General features: G+C 38.0%; 1 non-coding gene across 1 annotated transcript; it reads right to left on the bottom strand.

The window, feature by feature from the left end:
- Nucleotides 1-870: 870 nt before the first annotated feature.
- TRNAC-GCA (transfer RNA cysteine (anticodon GCA)) lies at nt 871-942 on the bottom strand. Its single transcript has one exon. It is a non-coding gene; the product is annotated as a tRNA-Cys (tRNA).
- Nucleotides 943-20682: the final 19740 nt, after the last annotated feature.

The raw sequence follows: 20682 nt of genomic DNA, 5'->3' as shown, positions 1-20682 counted from the left end.
TCCATGGACTGTAGCCCTTCAGGCTCCTCTGTCCATGGAATTCTCCAGGCAAGGATACTGGAGTGGGTAGCCATTCCCTTCTCTAGGGGATCTTTCCAACCCAGGGATTGAACATATGTCTCTTGCATTGCAGGCAATTTCTTTACCATCTGAGCCACCAGAGAAGCCCATACAGTGAATAGAATCGTAGAATCAGAGTGGATTTGCTTATAAGACAATCAAAACTGGCAATTACAGAGTAATTTAAAATATAATTTATAAATATGTGTATAAATATATATTTATAAAAATGCTTTAAGAATAATTTTAAAATATGTCTCTCTTCAACCACAAACACAAATAGTCTATTTGCTTAACTCCAATCCTTATGTACAAAATTTCTAGCCTCAAAGTGTGAGGTGTTCACTGGTCCATTGAAAAATATGATAAACATCTGAGAGGTGGAAAAAACCAAATGACTTAAAATGGTATAGCTGCTACTTCCCTCCATTGTTTTCAGTCAGTATAAATTAACTTGGTATAATTAGGGAAGTTAAGTCGAAGATTGTGATAGCCAAAAAAGATTATTATGAGCCAAATCTAACTGAAATATTCTAATTATTACTTGGAAAAAGTCAACATGTGAGTTTTATCAATAAAAACTAATCTGGAATAGCAATCTTAACTACTTTAGCAGAAAGCAAGTGGGAAATAGATCCATCCTTTTCAAATTACTTTTTGATCTGTGACCATCATGAAGTGAAGTGAAGTTGCTCAGTCGTGTCTGACTCTTTGTGACCCTGTGGACTGTAGCCTACCAAGCTCCTCCGTCCATGGGATTCTCTAGGCAAGAGTACTGGAGTGGGTTGCCATTTCCTTCTCCAGGGGATCTTCCCAACCCAGGGATTGAACCTGGGTCTCCTGCATTGCAGGCAGACACTTTAACCTCTGAGCCACCAGGGAAGCCCCATGATCATCATGGAGACTTTGAAATGAGCAGAGTAACATTATCTACCTCTTTGCCAAAGCATTACATCAACCTGTCTCTATCTACATGGGTGAATCTTATGTTTGGGAACATTAATAAAATTATCAATTAAGATCACCATCCTGAAACAATGGGCAAACCTGATTATCCTTTGTAAACACCAATTTTAAATGCCATAACAAGAATCTGGTCTTCTCTTTCTTATCTCCAACCATACTCCGGAAAGAGATTTCAAAATGGAAATCTTTCTATTTTTGTTTGCACAGCCTGCACAGGCATTTGCTCCCACAGATGTTCCACATTTACACACAGGAAAGAAGAATGTTTGAAATCCACCTCCATCATTTACAAAATGATGATGATACTGACTCCCTATTGGGGCTTTGTTAAATGGTTCCAGATATTTATCATCTGGGACCACTGGGACTATCTGGCCTAGACTTGTCTTTTGGAGGTCCTCCTCAAAGCTCTCCCACCCTCTTCTCTAGGACAAAATTGTTCTGCTTGGTGTAAGAAAATTGCTAATTATATGAGGACATTTCCTGGCTAATCATTAAAGGAGGTTTGTTAATGATAGTCTTAAAGAGGCTTACATATCATTTAAAAGTAAATGAAATTATTTAACTGACAGATTATGCATCCAAAAATTATTACTCTTTGTAAAATAATAATGTTCAGGCATGATAAAACGGTATCTAACCGCACAGTTACTTTATTGTTTAGTACTTAGTGGAGGAAAAAAGTTAATTGAAATATGAAAACTGTTTAGTAAGGATTGGTAGTAATTTACCAAATAATATTGACTCCAGTCACTTTTACAACTTGAATTTGCTGAAACACCTAGCAATTATTTATACACAGTAAAAAATTGTTGGGTTGGCTAATCAATAAAACATTCATCCCTTCTAGAAGCACTTTTTAAACCCCAAGCAAAAACCAAAAAGGCACTGTTTTATTTCTACTGAATATACGAATCCCATCAAGCATTTAGATCTAAATTTTATAGACTCTAACACTCACCAGAAGCAATATAAAATCAGTGTTTTTCTACATGGGCCCCTGCTGAGGGGAAGACCCTTTTAACTTGTTTGAAAATATTAGTATGTCTTAAAGGGCTCAAACTCTATTACCTTGTTCATTAACACACTGAGTCATAACTAAACATAACTGAGTCATAATTAATGAGCAGTGGATTTAAAAAGTACCTTATAAAAAGTAAAATGCAGGGGTACCTAAATGGTGATTTAAATGCGTATGCTTCTGTAAAAGGAATTTTATTTTATTTTTAATTAATTTTTATTGGAGTATAGTTGCTTTATAGTGTTGTATTAGGTTTTGCTGTACAGCAAAGTGAATCAATTAGTGGAGGTGATGGAATTCCAGTTGAGCTATTTCAAATCCTAAAAGACAAAGCTTTGAAAGTGCTGCACTCAATATGCCAGCAAATTTGGAAAACTCAGCAGTGGCCACAGGACTGGAAAAGGTCAGTTTTCATTCCAATCCCAAAGAAAGGCAATGACAAAGAATGCTCAAACTACTGCACAATTACATTCATCTCACATGCTAGTAAAGTAATGCTCAAAATTCTCCAAGCCAGGCTTCAACAGTATGTGAACCATGAACTTCCAGACATTCACGCTGGATTTAGAAGAGGCAGAAGAACCAGAGATCAAATTGCCAACACTCACTATATCATTGAAAAAGAAAGAGAGTTCCAGAAAAACATCTGTTTCTGCTTTATTGACTATGCCAAAGACTTTGACTGTGTGGATCACAACAAACTGCAGAAAATTCTGAAAGAGATGGGAACACCAGACCACCTAAGCTGCCTCTTGAAAAACCTATATGCAAGTCAGGAAGCAACAGTTAGAACTGGACATGGAACAACAGACTGGTTCCAAATTGGGAAAGGAGTATGCCAATGCTGTATATTGTCACTCTGCTTATTTATATGCAAAGTATATCATGAGAAACGCTGGACGGGAAGAATCACAAGCTGGAATCAGGATTGCTGGGAGAAATATCAATAACCTCAGATATGCAGATGACACCACCCTTATGGCAGAAAGCGAAGAAAAACTAAAAAGCCTCTTGATGAAAGTGAAAGAGGAGAGTGTTTTAAAAAGCTGGCTTAAAATTCAACATTCAAAAAACTAAGGTCATGGCATCTGCTCCCATCATTTCATGGCAAATATATGAGAAGACAATGGAAACCATGACAGACTTTATTTTTGGGGGCTTCAAAGTCAGTGCAGATGGTGACTGCAGCCATGAAATTAAAAGATGCTTCCTCCTTGGAAGAAAAGCTGTGATGAACCTAGACAGCATATTAAAAAGCAGAGACATTACTTCGCCAACAAAGGTCTGTCTAGTCAAAGCTATGGCTTTTCCAGTCGTCATGTATGGATGTCAGAGTTGAACTATAAAGAAGGCTGAGTGCCGAAGAATTAATGCTTTTGAACTGTGGTGTTGGAGAAGACTCTTGAGAGTCCTTTGGACTGCAAGGAGATCCAACCAATCCATTCTAAAGGAAATCAGTCCTGGGTGTTCATTGGAAGGACTGATGCTGAAGCTGAAACTCCAATACTTTGGCCACCTGATGTTAAGAACTGACTGCTTGGAAAAGACTCTGATGCTGGGAAAGATTGAAGGCGAGAGGAGAATGGGACGACAGAGGATGAGATGGTTGGATGGTATCACTGACTCAACAGACATGAGTTTGAGTAAATTCCAGGAGTTGGTGACGGACAGGGAGGCCTATCATGATGCAGTCCATGGGGTCGCAAAGAGTTGGACATGACTGAGTGACTGAACTGAACTGAATTGATACCTATGTTCCTTATTTTTGTATTTCCTTACCATTCATGTCACCACAGAGCACTGAGTAGAGCCACCTGTGCTATACAATAGGTTCTCATTAGTTATCTATTTTATATATTTTATATATAGTAGTGTATATATGTTGATCCCAATCTCCCAATGCATCCCATACCTCCATTCTTCCTTCGGTATCCATAAATTTGTTCTCTACATCTGTGACTCTGTTTCTACTTTGTAAATAAGTTTATCTGTACCATATTTCTAGATTCCACATATCAGTTCAGTTCAGTTCAGTCGTTCAGTCTTGTCTGACTCTTTGCGACCCCATGAATCGCAGCATGCCATCCCCGTCCATCACCATCTCCCGGAGTTCACTCAGACTCACGTCCATCGAGTCCGTGATGCCATCCAGCCATCTCATCGTCTGTCGTCCCATTCTCCTCCTGCCCCCAGTCCCTCCCAGCATCAGAGTCTTTTCCAGAGTCAACTCTTCGCATGAGGTGGCCAAAGTATGGGAGTTTCAGCTTTAGCATCATTCCTTCCAAAGAACACCCAGGGCTGATCTCCTTTAGGATGGACTGGTTGGATCTCCTTGCAGTCCAAGGGACTCTCAAGAGTCTTCTCCAACACCACAGTTCAAAGCATCAATTCTTCGGCGCTCAGCCTTCTTCACAGTCCAACTCTCACATCCATACATGACCACAGGAAAAACCATAGCCTTGACTAGACGGACCTTAGTTGGCAAAGTAACGTCTCTGCTTTTGAATATGCTATCTAGGTTGGTCATAACTTTTCTTCCAAGGAGTAAGCGTCTTTTAATTTCATGGCTGCAATCACCATCTGCAGTGATTTTGGAGCCCCCCAAAATAAAGTCTGACACTGTTTCCACTGTTTCCCCATCTATTTCCCATGAAGTGATGGGACCGGATGCCATGATCTTCATTTTCTGAATGTTGAGCTTTAGGCCAACTTTTTCACTCTCCTCTTTTACTTTCATCAAGAGGCTTTTTAGTTCTTCTTCACTTTCTTCCATAAGAGTGGTGTCATCTGCATGTCTGAGGTTATTGATATTTCTCCTGGAAATCTTGATTCCAGCTTGTGTTTCTTCCAGTCCAGCGTTTCTCATGATATACTCTGCATAGAAGTTAAATAAGCAGGGTGACAATATACAGCCTTGACGTACTCCTTTTCCTATTTGGAACCAGTCTGTTGTTCCATGTCCATTTCTCACTGTTGCTTCCTGGCCTGCATACAGATTTCTCAAGAGGCAGGTTAGGTGGTCTGGTATTCCCATCTCTTTCAGAATTTTCCACAGTTTATTGTGATCCACACAGTCAAAGGCTTTGGCATAGTCAATAAAGCAGAAACAGATGTTTTTCTGGAACTCTCTTTCTTTTCCATGATCCAGCAGAGGTTGGCAATTTGATCTCTGGTTCCTCTGCCCTTTCTAAAACCAGCTTGAACATCAGGAAGTTCATGGTTCACGTATTGCTGAAGCCTGGATTAGAGAATTTTGAGCATTACTTTACTAGCATGTGAGATGAGTGCAATTGTGTGGTAGTTTGAGCATTCTTTGGCATTGCCTTTCTTTGGGATTGGAATGAAAACTGACTTTTTCCAGTCCTGTGGCCACTGCTGAGTTTTCCAAATTTGTTTGCATATTGAGTGCAGCACTTTAGTGATAGTATATTTACGTTTCTTCTTTCTGACTTACTTCTCTCTCTGTGAAAGTCTCTAGGTCTATTAATCCCTCTGCAAATGGCACAGTTTTGTTCCTTTTTATGGCTGAGTAATATTCCATTGTATATATGTACCAAATCTTCTCTATCCATTCCTCTGTTGATTGACTTTTAGATTGCTTCCATGTCTTGGGTATTGTAATGTAAAAGGAATTTTAAAAGATTTGGTTTATATTAAATATTGTGGCTCATCTGACTTAGCATCTCCCTGTTATCGTGTTTTTATTTACTGTCATTCTTATCACCAGTCTTGCTCTAGTATATGATTTTTTTTAAAGAAAAAAGTACAAATCTTATGTTACTTTACAATGAACACAATTGTACAATGAACTATTTACAATGAACACTATTAAAACTTACATGTTTCAGCTGACAAAGGAAAAAATTCTTTTAGATCTCCCAACAGGATAGATGTATTCTACCAGAATAAAAAATGGCATATTAAAATAAACTTTTAGAAAAGTTAGATAAAGCTTAGGGAAAAGTTCTGGACAAAAGCTGCTTTTATTTAAGGGATTTTCTATGGTAACTTTTCAATGATTTTTATTGTTTGTTATTTTTGACATTCCCTCAGTAGGGGAGTACCTTTAGCCACATTTTACAAAGAAAGGAAAGTTGATGGTGTTTATGTGTTTTGTCAGCAGTAGTGTTAGTGATCCATCACTTCAACTATCAAACCACTCATTAAAATTCTTCTTTTGCTGTCTCTCTTCTTTGCTGTCTAATCCTTCATCCATAGTTACAAATTAGAATATAAAGATACGTTCAGTCTGCTTATTCCGCTAGCTCTTTCCTCTGTTATATCTACTCCTTAGAACACTCTGCATATTCTCAAATACTGTGAGAATATTTCTAAAACTTATCTCTTCCCATTTCAGTTCTACAAGAAAATTTCCAACTCTTCCTTTATAGTTCTTATGACCTTTCCAACTATGAAGACAGAAGTTTAAGAATATGCACACCTTACTCCAGCAAAAATTACTTATAGTCCCTATACTAGATAGTCAAAGCCTTGGTGGGAGGAAGCTACGCTTGATTTACCATTATTATTATTTTTCAAGAACCCTTTGATTTTATTCTCAAGAAGAAAGATTTGACAGTAATTTTAAGAAAAAGTTGAGACTAATTTTGGGAGACCTGGTTCCAAGGAGATTGTGGGACTCACTGTACATGAAGTGCCTAAATTGGAGGAAATACTGTGTATGTTTGTGTGTGTGTGTGTGTGTGTGCGCGCGCACGTGTGTGAGTGCCTAAGGGACAGGATAGAGAGGAGAGAGGAGAAGGAGAAGGGAAAGAAGGAGGAGGAGGAGGTGTAAATAAACAGAAGTGGGATGAGAATAAAGACACTATCTGTTTCCAGACAACATTCCTCTTAAAAGTCATACAAAGGTGAATGAGGTGGAAGCCATAGTATAAGTCATAAGTTTAGACTTGATGAAGATGAACCTTTTACTACCAGATTCCAACAAGCACATGTTGGTAAAAGTACATGTACTTTGAAATAGTTATTTATTCTCTGCATATTTTAAGTCTATTTTTTTTTACCCTTTTTCTCACTTCAATGATACCTATTTTAGGATGTGAGTTCTGCAAGGACAAGAAATTCATCTGTTATGCTTTCTTGGCACAGCACTGAGCACAGTAAATGGAAGTATTAAATAAATATTAGTGGAAGAGGAAAAAATGGAAGAGGAATAGTAGATTGGCTAATCCCACCTACCCCTTTTATGGGCCATGCTATGAGGCTTGCAGGATCTTAGTTCCTCATCCAAGGAGTTAACCTGGGCCCTTGGCAGTGTAAGCACAGAGTCCTAAACACTGACTGCCAGAGAATTCCCTAATTTCACCTTTGACCTATTCTTTATCCTGTTAAACTTTTCTTTTATGAGACTAGGTATAAACATATCTGTTTATCTTATATAAATTCCTGAAACTGATTCACTATACACAAGAATATTCTGAGTTCTTTCTTCCTAGATACTGCATAGTGACATTGAAACACTGATATTTTAGGTGAATCCTTTGCCTTGTAGAAAATTAGAATTCTGAATGACTTTGACAAGCTGAAGAAATAAACAAAATGAAGCTCCCAGGGGATAAATGGAAGATAATTTTATTTGTGAAGAAAAAAACCTGTAGAAGAGAATGCAAAGCATTAGTCACACAAAGATATCCATTAAAATTGTTTCACTGGAGAAAATCATAAAACTGTGAGACAATAAAGATCTTCTAATCCAGTTCCTACCATCTATATATATGTACACTGGAATGCAGATAATTTGGATGACTTAACACAACTCAGAACAGCTAATAAGCAGGAAAGGGGGACTGTGGTTTTGTTTTTGTACTCAGTCGCATCCAACTCTGTGGCCCCATGGACTGTAACCCACCAGGCCCCTCTGTCCATGGAATTCTACGCAAGAATACTAGAGTAGGTAGCCATTTTCTACTCCAGGGGATCTTCCCAACCCAGGGATAGAACCCGAGTCTTTTGCATCTCCTGCATTGGCAGGGAGATTCTTTACCATTAGCACCACTTGGGAAGCAGGAAAGGCAGAAATAGACGCTAAATCTCCTGACTCCTAGACCAGTGCTCACAAGATGGAGTGGTATGATGATAGAGATTCTTTAATAATAAATTATGGGATATGTCCAATTTGGATCTCAACAATTTTAAGACTTGTGAAAAAATAAGGAGAACTCGGAATATTTATTTTTGGTTGCACTGGGTCTTTGTTGCTGTTGCATAACGAAGTAACTGATTAAAGGTTTAGAAGTTTAGAAAGGGAGTTTTGAGAATCATAGTTATTAAATCTTCAGGGGAAACTTAATTACAAACTTCAAATATATGATGTTATTATATAGAGAATGGCAACCAGATGTTTTCTCTTCAGCAAAGCCAGAAAAAGAGGACACAGAATTGATGAAACTTACTATTAATAGTTAAGTATAAGGTGGTTTCCTGTCTAATCATGTGAGAATCAGTTGTTTTGGGGATATAAAATTCTATGAAAAATTTTGAACAGAAAAACAAATCTGAAAATCAAATATTGTGTCACTGATGGCATCAAATTTTTAAATAGTTAAGGTGTTTGGTGCCATTTCTAAATTTTTAAAGAAGATCTTTGATTAATATACCTAAAAATTATAGCATCAAAATGGTAGTGAATCTATTTTGCTTTGGGAAAACAGATTTTTTTCCCATAATGGTATAAAAGAAACATGTGAAGGTCTCAATGTAATGCCATTCCCAAATCCTATGTTATATTACTCAGTTGCAATATCTCATTTTTCCTGTAGGAAAGATTTACATTATCTTGAAATTAATCCAAGTTTTGTTTCTAGTAAATGGAAATTGTGACAAAGAAGTGTGGAAAAATACTTTCTTAAATGTCTCCATGTATTTTATATGACAAATAAATGGTATTTGTTGTAACAGAACTGTTGCTTCAATATAGCACTACACACAGAAAAAAACACTCACTTCACTATATCATCTATTCTAATAACAATTTAAGTTGGCTGATACACATACATTGTGAGCTACTTATTGACATGAAGACTAAAGAGCATTCATGCCACAAACCATACATCAAACTTTAAAAATTAGTCTCATTTTCCAAGAGTCATAATTCTAGGTTTATATAATTCAGTAAAAAAAAAAGTGTGTAAGAAAATGTTTTATGAGTTTTTCCAAAGCAAAATTGTGTAAGCAACAAAAATTTTATGAGTTGCAAGGAGGGAAACATATATTCTGAAAATACTCTTCAACTATAGAAGGAATTAAAAATTGATCAAGGAAATAATCTTGATATTCTAAGAAATTTATGTTCAAAAATTTTTTTACCATTACACTTAGTAAGAATTGTATTTTTATCTTGACAGGCAAATTATTGTATATAAATGAATATCCACTTCACACACACCTGCATATGGATGACAGAAACAAGTTTCATGTATCAATTATTTCTCTTACTTTTCCTAGCTGAAAAGTGAAAGTTGCTCAGTCATGTCCGGCTCTTTGCAACCCCATGGACTATACAGTTCATGGAATTCTCTGGGCCAGAATACTGAAGTGGGTAGCCTTTCCCTTCTCCAGGGGATCTTCTCAACCCATGAATTGAACCCAGGTCTCCCACATTGCATGCTGATTCTTTACCAGCTGAGCCACAAGGGAAGCCCAATAATACTGGAGTGGGCAGCCTGTTTCTTCTCCAGTGTATCTTTCCAACTCAGGAACTGAAATGGAGTCTCCTGCATTGCAGGTGGATTCTTTACCAACTGAGTTATGAGAGAAGCCCTGCACATACATAATGTCCATTAAAATTAAAATGTTAAAAGAACATAGGACTTTTATCTGTATCATTACCTTTCATATTTGGTCCAATAAATTAAAATGCACTACAAGGTAAGTTCTAATTTTTATTTGAATCATTGATGTTTATGGATATTTTGACCACATCTTATATTTATGTCTCTTAACTTTCTTTAACTTCCTTTTTTATGATACAGTACTTTTGCTGCCCCTAGTAGCCATGACTATAAATCTATTTTAAACTGCTTGAGACCCATTAACAACCATTTTCATATTCTAAACCATACCTGTGCCAAAACATGATTTAATAAGGTACTTATGACTACTCCCAATAGTACCTTATTGTCTTTTGACATAATACATTTTCAGAAAATAAATATCCCTGACTTGTTACCTATTTGAAAATGTATTAGTTATTAGAAAGTAATAGTCTTTACAGTCCAATGCTAATATTGTTCAAACAATTTCATGAGTCAGAGCTTGCATAGTAAATTTGATCCCTGTTTTACTTTGTCATGAAACTGATAAGAATTAAATACAAGTGCATTCAAAAACAAGGAAAGGCTCAGCTCGTAAAACTAAAGTGACAATTCAATAATAGCCCAGACATTCAGATTAACCATGCAGAATGGGATGGCAATAGCCATTGTGTCCTGAAAATGTTTTAGAGGTGAAATTAGGACAATGCATGTAAAGTGGCAAAAGTTCAGACTAGGAGGTCAGTGTGCATTATCAGTATTCTCAGGTACAATGTTGTCCAAGCTTCTCCCTGAGAACAATATCGGTTCTAATTTTCCTTCTTTTTTATAAGAAGATTTTATAGAGAATGAGTGAGGTTAGGTTAGGCTTATCTACTATATTAGTCAGAGTTCTGTAGAGAAATAGAATTAATAAGATGTATAAGTGAAGTCACTTAGTCGTGTCTGACTCTTTGTGACCCCATGGACTGCAGCCCACCAGGCTCCTCCGTCCATGGGATTTTCCAGGCAAGAGTACTGGAGTGGGGTGTCATTGCCTTCTCCAGGGGATCTTCCCGATGCAGGGATCGAACCTGGGTCTCCCGCATTGTAGGCAGATGCTTTTACCGTCTGAGCCACATAGTACAATATATATATATTTATAATGGGCTTCCCTTGTGGCTCAGATGGTAAAGCGTCTGCCTACCATGCAGGAGACCTGGGTTCAGTCCTTGGTCGGGAAGATCTCCTGGAGAAGGAAATGGCAACCTGATCCAGTATTCTTGCCTGGAAAATCCCAAGGGTGGAGGAACCTGGTAGGCTACAGTCCAGGAGTCACAAAGAAGCAGACACGACCGAGCAACTTCACTTTCACTTTCATATACATATATATGTAACATCCAATAGGATGTATGTAAGCATGAGTGTGTGTATGAGTGCATTTTTTCGAATATATATACTGAGAGAGCGAGCAAGAGAAAGAGAAATTTATTTCAAGAAATTGGCTCACACAATTGTAGGGGCTGGCAAGTCCAAAATCAAAAAGGCAGGCCAGCAGGCTAGAGATCCAGGGAAGAGTTGATACTGTAGTCTCAAGTCCAAAGACAGTAGGAATGCAGAATTACTTTGTCTTCAGGAGACTTCAGTCTTTTAAGTCTTTCCAACGATAGGAGCACCGCCACCCACCCCCCCTCCAATATTTGGCTGCTTTACTTAAAGTTTGCTCATTTAAATGTTAATCATATTTGAAAAATACCTTCACAGCAACACCTAACTGATGTTTGATCAAAGAACTGGGCAACATGGCCTATCCAGGTTGACATATGATATTAACTGTCATATCCATCTAGATTAGATACTTCTATTAGTCATTACTGTCATACCTGCCTTGACATGCTGGATAAGGCGGGTAGATACAACCCAAGTTAGATACTGTCATATTCTTTCAGAAATCTATCTGGGGTTATATTGGCATTTTTATACTCTCATACATCTGTTCTCTTTGGTTGTGTGTGCTACATTGCTTCAGTTGTGTCCAACTGTTTGCAACCCTATGGGCTGTAGACTGCCAGGTTCCTCTGTCCATGGGATTCTCCTTCAGGCAAGAATACCGGAGAAGGTAGCCATGTCCTCCTTCAGAGGATCTTCCTGACCCAGGGATTGAACCAGCATCTATTATGTCTCCTGCATTGGCAGATGGGTTCTCTACCACTAGTGCCACATGGGAAGCCCTCCCTTTGGTTAAGACCCTGGAAAATAGAGGGAATAGATCTTTCCTCTAGCTCCTGAATAACGCTTATTTTATATCATCCTCTTTAAATGACTCTTATTCTTACTATTTTAAAAGATTTCCTATTTTTTCTTCCTGTTAAAAGCTTCCTACACACACTATGTTTTCCCTTATCTCCACAGCACAGCTCTTTGATTTGAGTTAGCCAGGCTTGTCTTGTTATATAACAGAATAGTTTTGAAATTTAGAAAATCTTTTACTTTCTTAATGAAGTTAGACTAAGAGAAATTGGGCTTTACATATTTATTTTGGGTGTCAAAAGCAGAAGGTACAGATTTTGTATTTCTGCTATAAAATTTTTAATTCTCCCTTGGGCAATGGGTTAAAAGAGAAAAAGATCACTCACAAGGACATTAGCAAAAGAAAACACTCTAATCTGTTTAAAAATACATTTTCCTGTTACACAACAATTATGCATTGGGTTTTGGAAGATTTGAGAGAGTTTTAGAGAACAGTTGGGGAAGTACTGCAAGATGATTAACACTGGATTCATCAAAAAGTTCATTCAGATTTCCTGTAACATCTTACAGAAAGACCTGAAGGAACATTTTGGCCAACCCAATAGCAGTATGAGGGCTTCCCAGGAGGTGCTAGAGATAAAGAACTCTCCTGCCGATGAAGGACACATAGAGAGACACAGGTTCAATCCCCGGTTGGGAAAGATGCCCTGGAGAACGAAACAGCAACCCATTCCAGTATTCTTGCCTGGAAAATCCCATGGACAGAGAAGACTGGTGGGGTACAGTCCACAGTGTCGCAAAAGAGTTGGACACAACTGGAGCAACTTCAGTTCAATTCAGTTCGGTCGCTCAGTCTTGTCCAACTCTTTGCAACCCATGGACTGCAGCATGTCAGGCTTCCCTGTCCATCACCAACTCCTAGAGTTTTCTCAAACTCATGTCCATCGAGTTGGTGATGCCATTCAACCATCTCATCCTTTGTCGTCCCCTTCTCTTTCTGCCTTTAATATTTCCCAGCATCAGGGTCTTTTCAAATAAGTCAGCTCTTCACATCAGGTGGCTAAAGCACTGGAACTTCAGATTCAGGATCAGTCCTTCCAGTGAACATTCAGGACTGATCTCCTTTAGGATGGACTGGTTGGATCTCCTTGCAGTCCAAGGGACGTTCAAGAGTCTTCTCCAACACGACAGTTCAAAAGCATTAACTCTTCAGTGCTCAGCTTTCTTTACGGTACTCTCACATCCATACATCACTATTGGAAAAACCATGGCTTTGACTAGATGGACCTTTGTTAGCAAAGTAATGTCTCTCCTTTTTAATACGCTGTCTAGGTTGGTCATAGCTTTTCTTTCAAGGAGCAAGCATCTTTTAATTTCATGGCTGCAGTCACCATCTGCAGTGATTTTGGAGCCCAAGAAAATAAAGTCTGTCATGGTTTCCATTGTTTTCCTATTTATTTGCCATGAAGTGGTGGGACAGGATGCCATAATCTCAGTTTTTTGGATTGTTGAGTTTTAAATCAGCTTTTTCACGCTACTCTTTCACTTTCATCAAGAGGCTTTTTAGTTCTTCACTTTCTGTCATAACAGTGGTGTCATCTGTATATCTGAGGTTACTGATGTTTCTCCCAGCAATCTTGATTCCAGCTTGTGCTTCATCCAGCTGGGGCATTTCACATGATGTACTCATATATAAGTTAAATAAGCAGGGTGACAATATACAGCCTTGATGTATTACTTTCCCAATTTGGAACTAGTCCCTTGTTCCATATCTAGTTCTAACTGTTGTCTCTTGACCTACATCCAGATTTTTCAGGAGGTAGGTAAGGTGGTCTGGTACCCATCTCTTTCAGTATTTTCCACAGTTTGTTGTGATCCACACAGTTAAAGGCTTTGGTGTAGTCAATAAAGCAGAAGTACTAGTCTTTCTGGAACCCTCTTGCTTTTCCTATGATCCAATGGATGTTGGCAATTTGATCTTTTGTTCCTCTGCCTTTTCTAGACCCAGTGTGAACATCTGTAAGTTCTTGGTTCATGTAGTGTCAAAGCCTGGCTTGGAGAATTTTGAGAATTACATTGCTAGTGTGTGAGATGAGTGCTGTGCAGTAGTTTGGACATTCTTTGGCGTTGCCTTTCTTTGGAATTAGAATGAAAACTGACCTTTTCCAGTCCTGTGGCCACTGCTCAGTTTTCCAAAGTTGCTGGTGTATTGAGTGCAGCACTTTCACAGCATCATCTTTTAGGACTTGAAATAGCTCAGGAGGAATTCCATCACCTCCACTAGCTTTGTTCCTAGGATGTCTGGCTCTAGATGAGTGATCATTCCATTGTGGTTATCTGGGTCTTTGATATCTTTTTTGTTCAGTTCTTCTGCATATTCTTGTCACCTCTTAATATCTTCTGCTTCTGTTAGGTCCATATCATTTCTATCCTTTCCTGTGCCTATCTTTTCATGAAATGTTCCCTTGGTATCTCTAACTTCCTTGAAGAGATCTCTAGTTTTTCCCATTCTATTGTTTTCCTCTATTTCTTTGCATTGATTGCTGAGGAAGGCTTTCTTATCTCTCCTTGCTATTCTTTGGAGCTCTGCATTCCAGTGGGTGTATCTTTCCTTTTCTCCTTAGTCTTTCACTTCTTTTCACAGCTATTTGTAAGGCCTCTTCAGACAAGAATTTTGCCTTTTTCATTTCTTTTTCTTGGGGATAGCCTTGTTCCCTGCCTCCTATACAATGTGATTAACCTCTGTCCATTGTTCTTCAGGCACTCTGTCTATCAGATCTAATGCCTTGAATCTATTTGTCACTTCCACTGTATAATTGTAAGGGATTTGATGTATTTCATACATGAATGGTCTAGTGGTTTTCCTTACTTTCTTGAATATAAGTCTGAATTTTGCAATAAGGAGTTCATGACCTGAGCCACAGTCAACTTCTGGTCTTGTTTTTGCTGAGTGTATAGAGCTTCTCCATCTTTGGCTGCAAAGAATATAATCAATCTTATTTTGATATTGACCATCTGGTGATGTCCATGTGTAGAGTTGTCTCTTGTGTTTTTGGAAAAGGTGATTGCTATAAACAGTGCATTCTCTTGGCAAAACTCTGTTAGCCTTTGCCCTACTTCATTTTGTACTCCAAGGCCAAACTTGCCTGTTATTTCAGGTATCTCTTGACTTCCTACTTTTGTGTTCCAGTCCCCTATGATGAAAAGGACACCTTTTTTTTTGGTGTTAGTTCTAGAAGGTCTTGTAAGTCTTCATAAAGCCATTTAACTTCAGCTTCTTTGGCATTAGTGGTTGGGTTATAGACTTGGATTACTGTGATATTGTATGATTTGCCTTGGAAATGAACAGAGATGATTCTGTTATGTTTGAGACTACACCTAAGTTCTGCATTGTGGGGTCTTTTGTTGCCTATGAGGGCTACTCCATTTCTTCTAAGGGACTCTTGCCCACAGTAGTAGATATAATGGTCATATGAATTGAATTCACCCATCCCAGTTTTGTTAGCACTCTTCAGTATGACAAAATGTGAAGTGACTTAGCACATAGCAATATAAAGATGCATAAGCTCAGGGGAAAATAAAGTAAACAGTAGTTCAGAGGGAGAAGCAGTAACAAAAGCACTCTTTCCTGGCCCTGTTATAAGTTCAGTCACTAAGTCATGTCCGACTCTTTGCAATCAGTGGACTGCAGCATGCCAGGCTTCCCTGTCCATCACCAGCTCCTGGAGCTTACTCAAACTCATGTCCATCGAGTCAGTGATGCCATCCAACCATCTCATCCTCTGTCATCCCCTTCTCCTACCTTCAATCTTTCCCAGCATCAGGGTCTTTTCTAGTGAGTCAGTTTGCATTATGTGGCCAAAACACTGGCATTTCAGCTTCAGTATCAGTCCTTCCAATGAATATTCAGGACTGATTTCCTTTAGGATAGACTGGCTGGATCTCTTTACAGTCCAAGGGACTCACAAGAGTCTTCTCCAACACCACAGTTCAGAAGCATCAATTCTTCAGTGCTCGGCTATAACACAGGCCTCTAACTATAGGCTATAACACAGCTATAACGGAGGCCCTGTTATAAGACTATGTAAAACCATGAGTGATATTTTGCACCAGATTTTCAGTAGGAGTTGGCAGGACTGTAAGTGCAACTCCTGGATCCTCAACTCTAGTTCTGTGGCCTTTCACCATGTGCAGGCTTGTCCTGACCTGGATCATCAGTTTCCCTACATTGGTTCCAGCTAATCTGAAGTTCACTATAAGGATAGCACTGTTTCTGCTTGGGGTTCATCTTGCTTACCTGATCAATAGGGGAAAATCTTCTTTCCTAGATGTGCCCAAATGACCCCTTTACTTTGGCCTTAGGCTTCCCTATACTGATCTTTTATTGGCAACCTTTGTAAGCCTGAGAATGTGACAATGCACATCCATTTTGAATTAGAATGATAATTCTTTTAGGACTTATTATTAAACCACAAAATTAAGCCAGAGGGTTTTCACCTTTCTCTGTTTACTTTGTTACTTTAAAAATGCAAGAAGGAAGAAAATCCAAATAGTAAAATAATTGTTGCCAACATTTTACATTGCTGTGCACACTAATTTTGATGCATACAGTAAGTTACTCATCTTGTGTCTATCTAATCATTATTTTTGAAAACCTAACTTATTAATTTATACTTTTAATGCAATTTTTACAATTTGGGTGTTATATAAACACATGTAAGATGAAATTATCTGCAGGACTATTTTTATTCTATACTCTTCTACTGTGTCAGAGATTTTGAAACAGTCAAGTTAAGCATTTCTCGGTCTGTGAGCAGAAAAGATGACCCTGAATGAGGTGAGAAGGTGATAGTCTTTTCTGTCTTAAGCACGTAGTGCTGTGTACTTAGTTGCTCAGTTGTGTCCAACTCTTTGAGACCCCATGGACTATAGCCCGCCAGGCTTCTGTGTGCACGGGGATTCTCCAGGCAAGAATACTGAAGTGGGATGCCATGCACTCCTCTAGGGGATCTTCCCAATCTAGGGATCGAACCCAGGTCTCCCTCATTGTAGGCAGATTCTTTACCAGCTGAGCCACAAGGGAAGCCCAAGAATACTGGAGTGGGTAGTCTATCCCTTTTCCAGCAGATCTTCCCAACCCAGGTATTGAACCGTGGTCTCCTGCATTGCAGGCTGATGCTTTACCAACTGAGCTAGGTTAGCTGTGCCCTTTTGTCCTCTTCCTTGCTCAGTCCACTTACTTGATTGTCGGTTAGTTCATCAGTTTCCCCCGATGATTTCATGGCTTTTCAGATATGAGAAGTGCTCTATTTCCAAAAGCCCAGTGCCTTCCCTTAAATGATTCTATTAAAGTGCTAGAATTCCATCTATTCAGCAGCACTAGAGCCTGAGTATTTAGATTCTTTCTTCAGACAGAACATAATAGTTATGACAACATGAGTGATACAGCTGCTATATTCATACAGCCACTAACATATTAGCAGAGATTAATCTGTTGCTTCCCTAATAATTTTTCAGTCTGAACACAGCTCAACTTCTCTTTATCTCCTGCTGATGTTGTTCTTGCCTGGAAGCTCACCATTCATTATATTGTACTTTCTTTTCCTCACTGAGGAATCCCATTACTGGCTGTTCCCATCAGTACATTTATACAAGATCCTTCTGAAAAATTACAAGGAAAGGGAGCCAATGACATTTATGTCCTGTTGGCATGAATTTCTATCCACTTTGGTAGTCATGTCAGGACTATTGTGTATAAGGTCCTTCCTAAATAACTGCTTGGACATAGTATGATTTCTGGAAAAAACAACAAAACCAACTCTTATACACTTATTGTACAGCAGAAACAAACACAATATTGTAAAGCAATTATATTCCAGTAATAAATTTTTTAAAGTAAAATTTAAAAAATAACAAAAAAAAAGACCCCCCCCCCCCAATTCTTGCTGCTAATCTTCACAAAACAGAAAAGTATATTCTGGGCAAACACATCACCATGTAGCTGATTTCTCAATATTCTAACGCCCTTTCAGTTTTCAGAAAATCCACTTTCAGGAGAAGATAGGATGATCAAAAATGTCACTCAGAAAATGCAATTAGTGATTTTCCCACCTCAGCAGCTTTAAGATTATACACTAGCCTGGACTTGTTTCCTCAGCATATTTTACAAGCTTTTTGGCTGCTCCTGACCAATCCATAATTTGATAGTGGTGGAGTCTATGTGATAGGCAAGTCCTAAATGGATTTACTTAAGACAATCTTATTTTTCTTCTGATGCCTTCCCTAGGTTATCTCCTTACGGGTACACATCCATCAGATTTTTTACTGCGTTACTTCCTATGAAATTATAGCCCTCAGCACATAGCTTTTTGTTGGTTCTGATCAGTGCACTAAAACTGTAAGAAAGAACACTGAAAAAAAAATGCATATAGTTCACAGTCTTCCTTTCATATAAACATAATAGGATGAAATTACCTGCAGGGTCATTTTTATTCTATATTCTCCCACTGTGTCAAATTCAGCTATATTGGACTTGGAAAGCTAAAGGTATGAAATGGTGACTATTTTTCTAAAAGTCATTTCTCTGGGCATCTCAGTGGTAGTCTCCAAGGTATATAGCAATCCTTTTCTGTTGAAAGGTCATTTCTCTTTCCTTTTTCATCTAATAATTTAACTGGTCATTTATTTGCTTGAAAATTGTAAAAGGCAGAACTAAAAGGTCCATGGATTGTACCATATTGAGTAAATACTATCTTATTTATGGGTGTGCATATTCATTCATATATATACATATAAATGTAATAATCCCATAAGTATTAAAAGCTTCAAAGTGCTTTTAACTTCCATATAACCCTCACAACAAAGAAGGTGGACATTATATAAATGTGTCAATTGTTAAAACTGAGAATCAGAAAGGTTAAGTGAGTTGTGAAACTAGGTCTTTTAGTATATTGTTTAGTACATTTTTCCCCCACAATATCACTTCAATTCACAGCAACAGGATAACTTAATCATGTTAATACAGAAGCTCTAGATGACAATTAAGAAGATTCATAAATGTACTTGAAATGAACTTTACTATCATTCACAAATGTATGTATAAGAATTTGTTCAAGTCCTTGCCAGAAAACTGAGATCAGAGGATATAGTGAAAAGGATAGCCAAGTTTTGCTGTTGGGACTAGAGAAGCTTGGGGTAAATGTCCTAGATAGCATTTGGAATTTGACAGTGAAGGAGAGATGATAAGAAAATGCCCTAGGTGAAGAGTGAAATGTAAAAAAACGGATTTTCCTCATGCTTTGCCCTGGTAAGAGAATTGCTTTTGCTATATTTCTAGGGAATTAATTTTGATTACTTTTTTCTAAAGTAGCATTCATGGCTCCAGTTTATATATATGTTATATAATCAAAACCTAAAAATACATGATCTGTTTAAATATCATCCTTTTTAAGAAAAAATCTTGTTGGACTATTTGTATTGAAATTCTCTCCACATGATGAAGAAAGAGGGGTTCAAGCCTCATCCTCTTTTTATAAGGGCACTAATACCATCAGTATTAGTAGTCATGTATGGATGTGAGAGTTAGACCATAAAGAAGGCTGAAAACTGATGCTTTTGAATTGTAGTGTTGGCAAAGACACTTGAGAGTCCCTTGGACTGCAAGGAGATCAAACCAGTCAAGCCTAAAGGAAATCAACCCTGAATATTCATTGGAAGCACTGATTTTGAAGCTGAAGTTACAATCTTTTGGCCTCTGGATGTGAAGAGCCAACTTATTGTAAAAGACCCTGATGCTGGGAAAGACTGAAGACAGGAAGAGAAGAGGATGACAGAGGATGAGATGGTTGGATGGCATCACTGATTCAAGGAACATGAGTTTGAGCAAACTCCAGGAGATTGTGAAGGACAGGGAAGCCTGGTGTACCGCAGCCCATGGAGTCACAGAGTCGGACATGACTGAGCAACTGATCAACAATACCATCAGAAAGGCCCCACCCTCATGACCCTGTCTAAATCTAGTTACTCCCCTAAAGCCCCTAGTGCCGTCACATCGGGGATTAGGGCTTCAACATGTGAATTTGGGGGATAAGAGGACACAAATATTCAGTCATAGAAGGTAATACAAACTTAAAAAATCTAATGAATACAAATTAATGATTACAAATTTAATGATTTGAGGCAGGGGTGATTTCCTATTTCTGTTTCTTTCAGATATGCTCACTACTTACTTGGTCAAAGATGAAAGTCTTAATGCTTATGTTTACCTTTTAAATACTGGAGAACCACAAACATGCTATACCAGAAAAGTATAGAAAATGCATTTAAGATGAAAAAAGGTAGAGTTATTTTTTAAACAGGATGCTGAATATCCTTGGGTAGGCAGAAATATGCAGGTTGTCTTAAAGAGTTTAAGATGCATTTTCTAAGGCTGACATGGTGGCACTGTAATTAGAAACAGGTGCATATAAATTAGAAAATGGAGAAGACTAATTGTTACTAATGAACCTTTTAAAGTAAAAACTTTACTTAATGAAATGTATAATTAAGCATTAATGGCCAAAAAAGATGGGTAATTTTTCACTTGCACTAAATTCTGGCTTAAGGTGAAGCCTACTTTTTTTTTACCAAATGCTA

The sequence above is a fragment of the Ovis aries genome, chromosome 2 (genome assembly GCF_016772045.2).
Source record: "Ovis aries strain OAR_USU_Benz2616 breed Rambouillet chromosome 2, ARS-UI_Ramb_v3.0, whole genome shotgun sequence".
In the NCBI taxonomy this organism is placed as follows: Eukaryota; Metazoa; Chordata; class Mammalia; order Artiodactyla; family Bovidae; genus Ovis; species Ovis aries.
The sequence above is the reverse complement of the archived record's forward strand: the minus strand, read 5'-3'. Positions and strand labels throughout refer to the sequence as shown.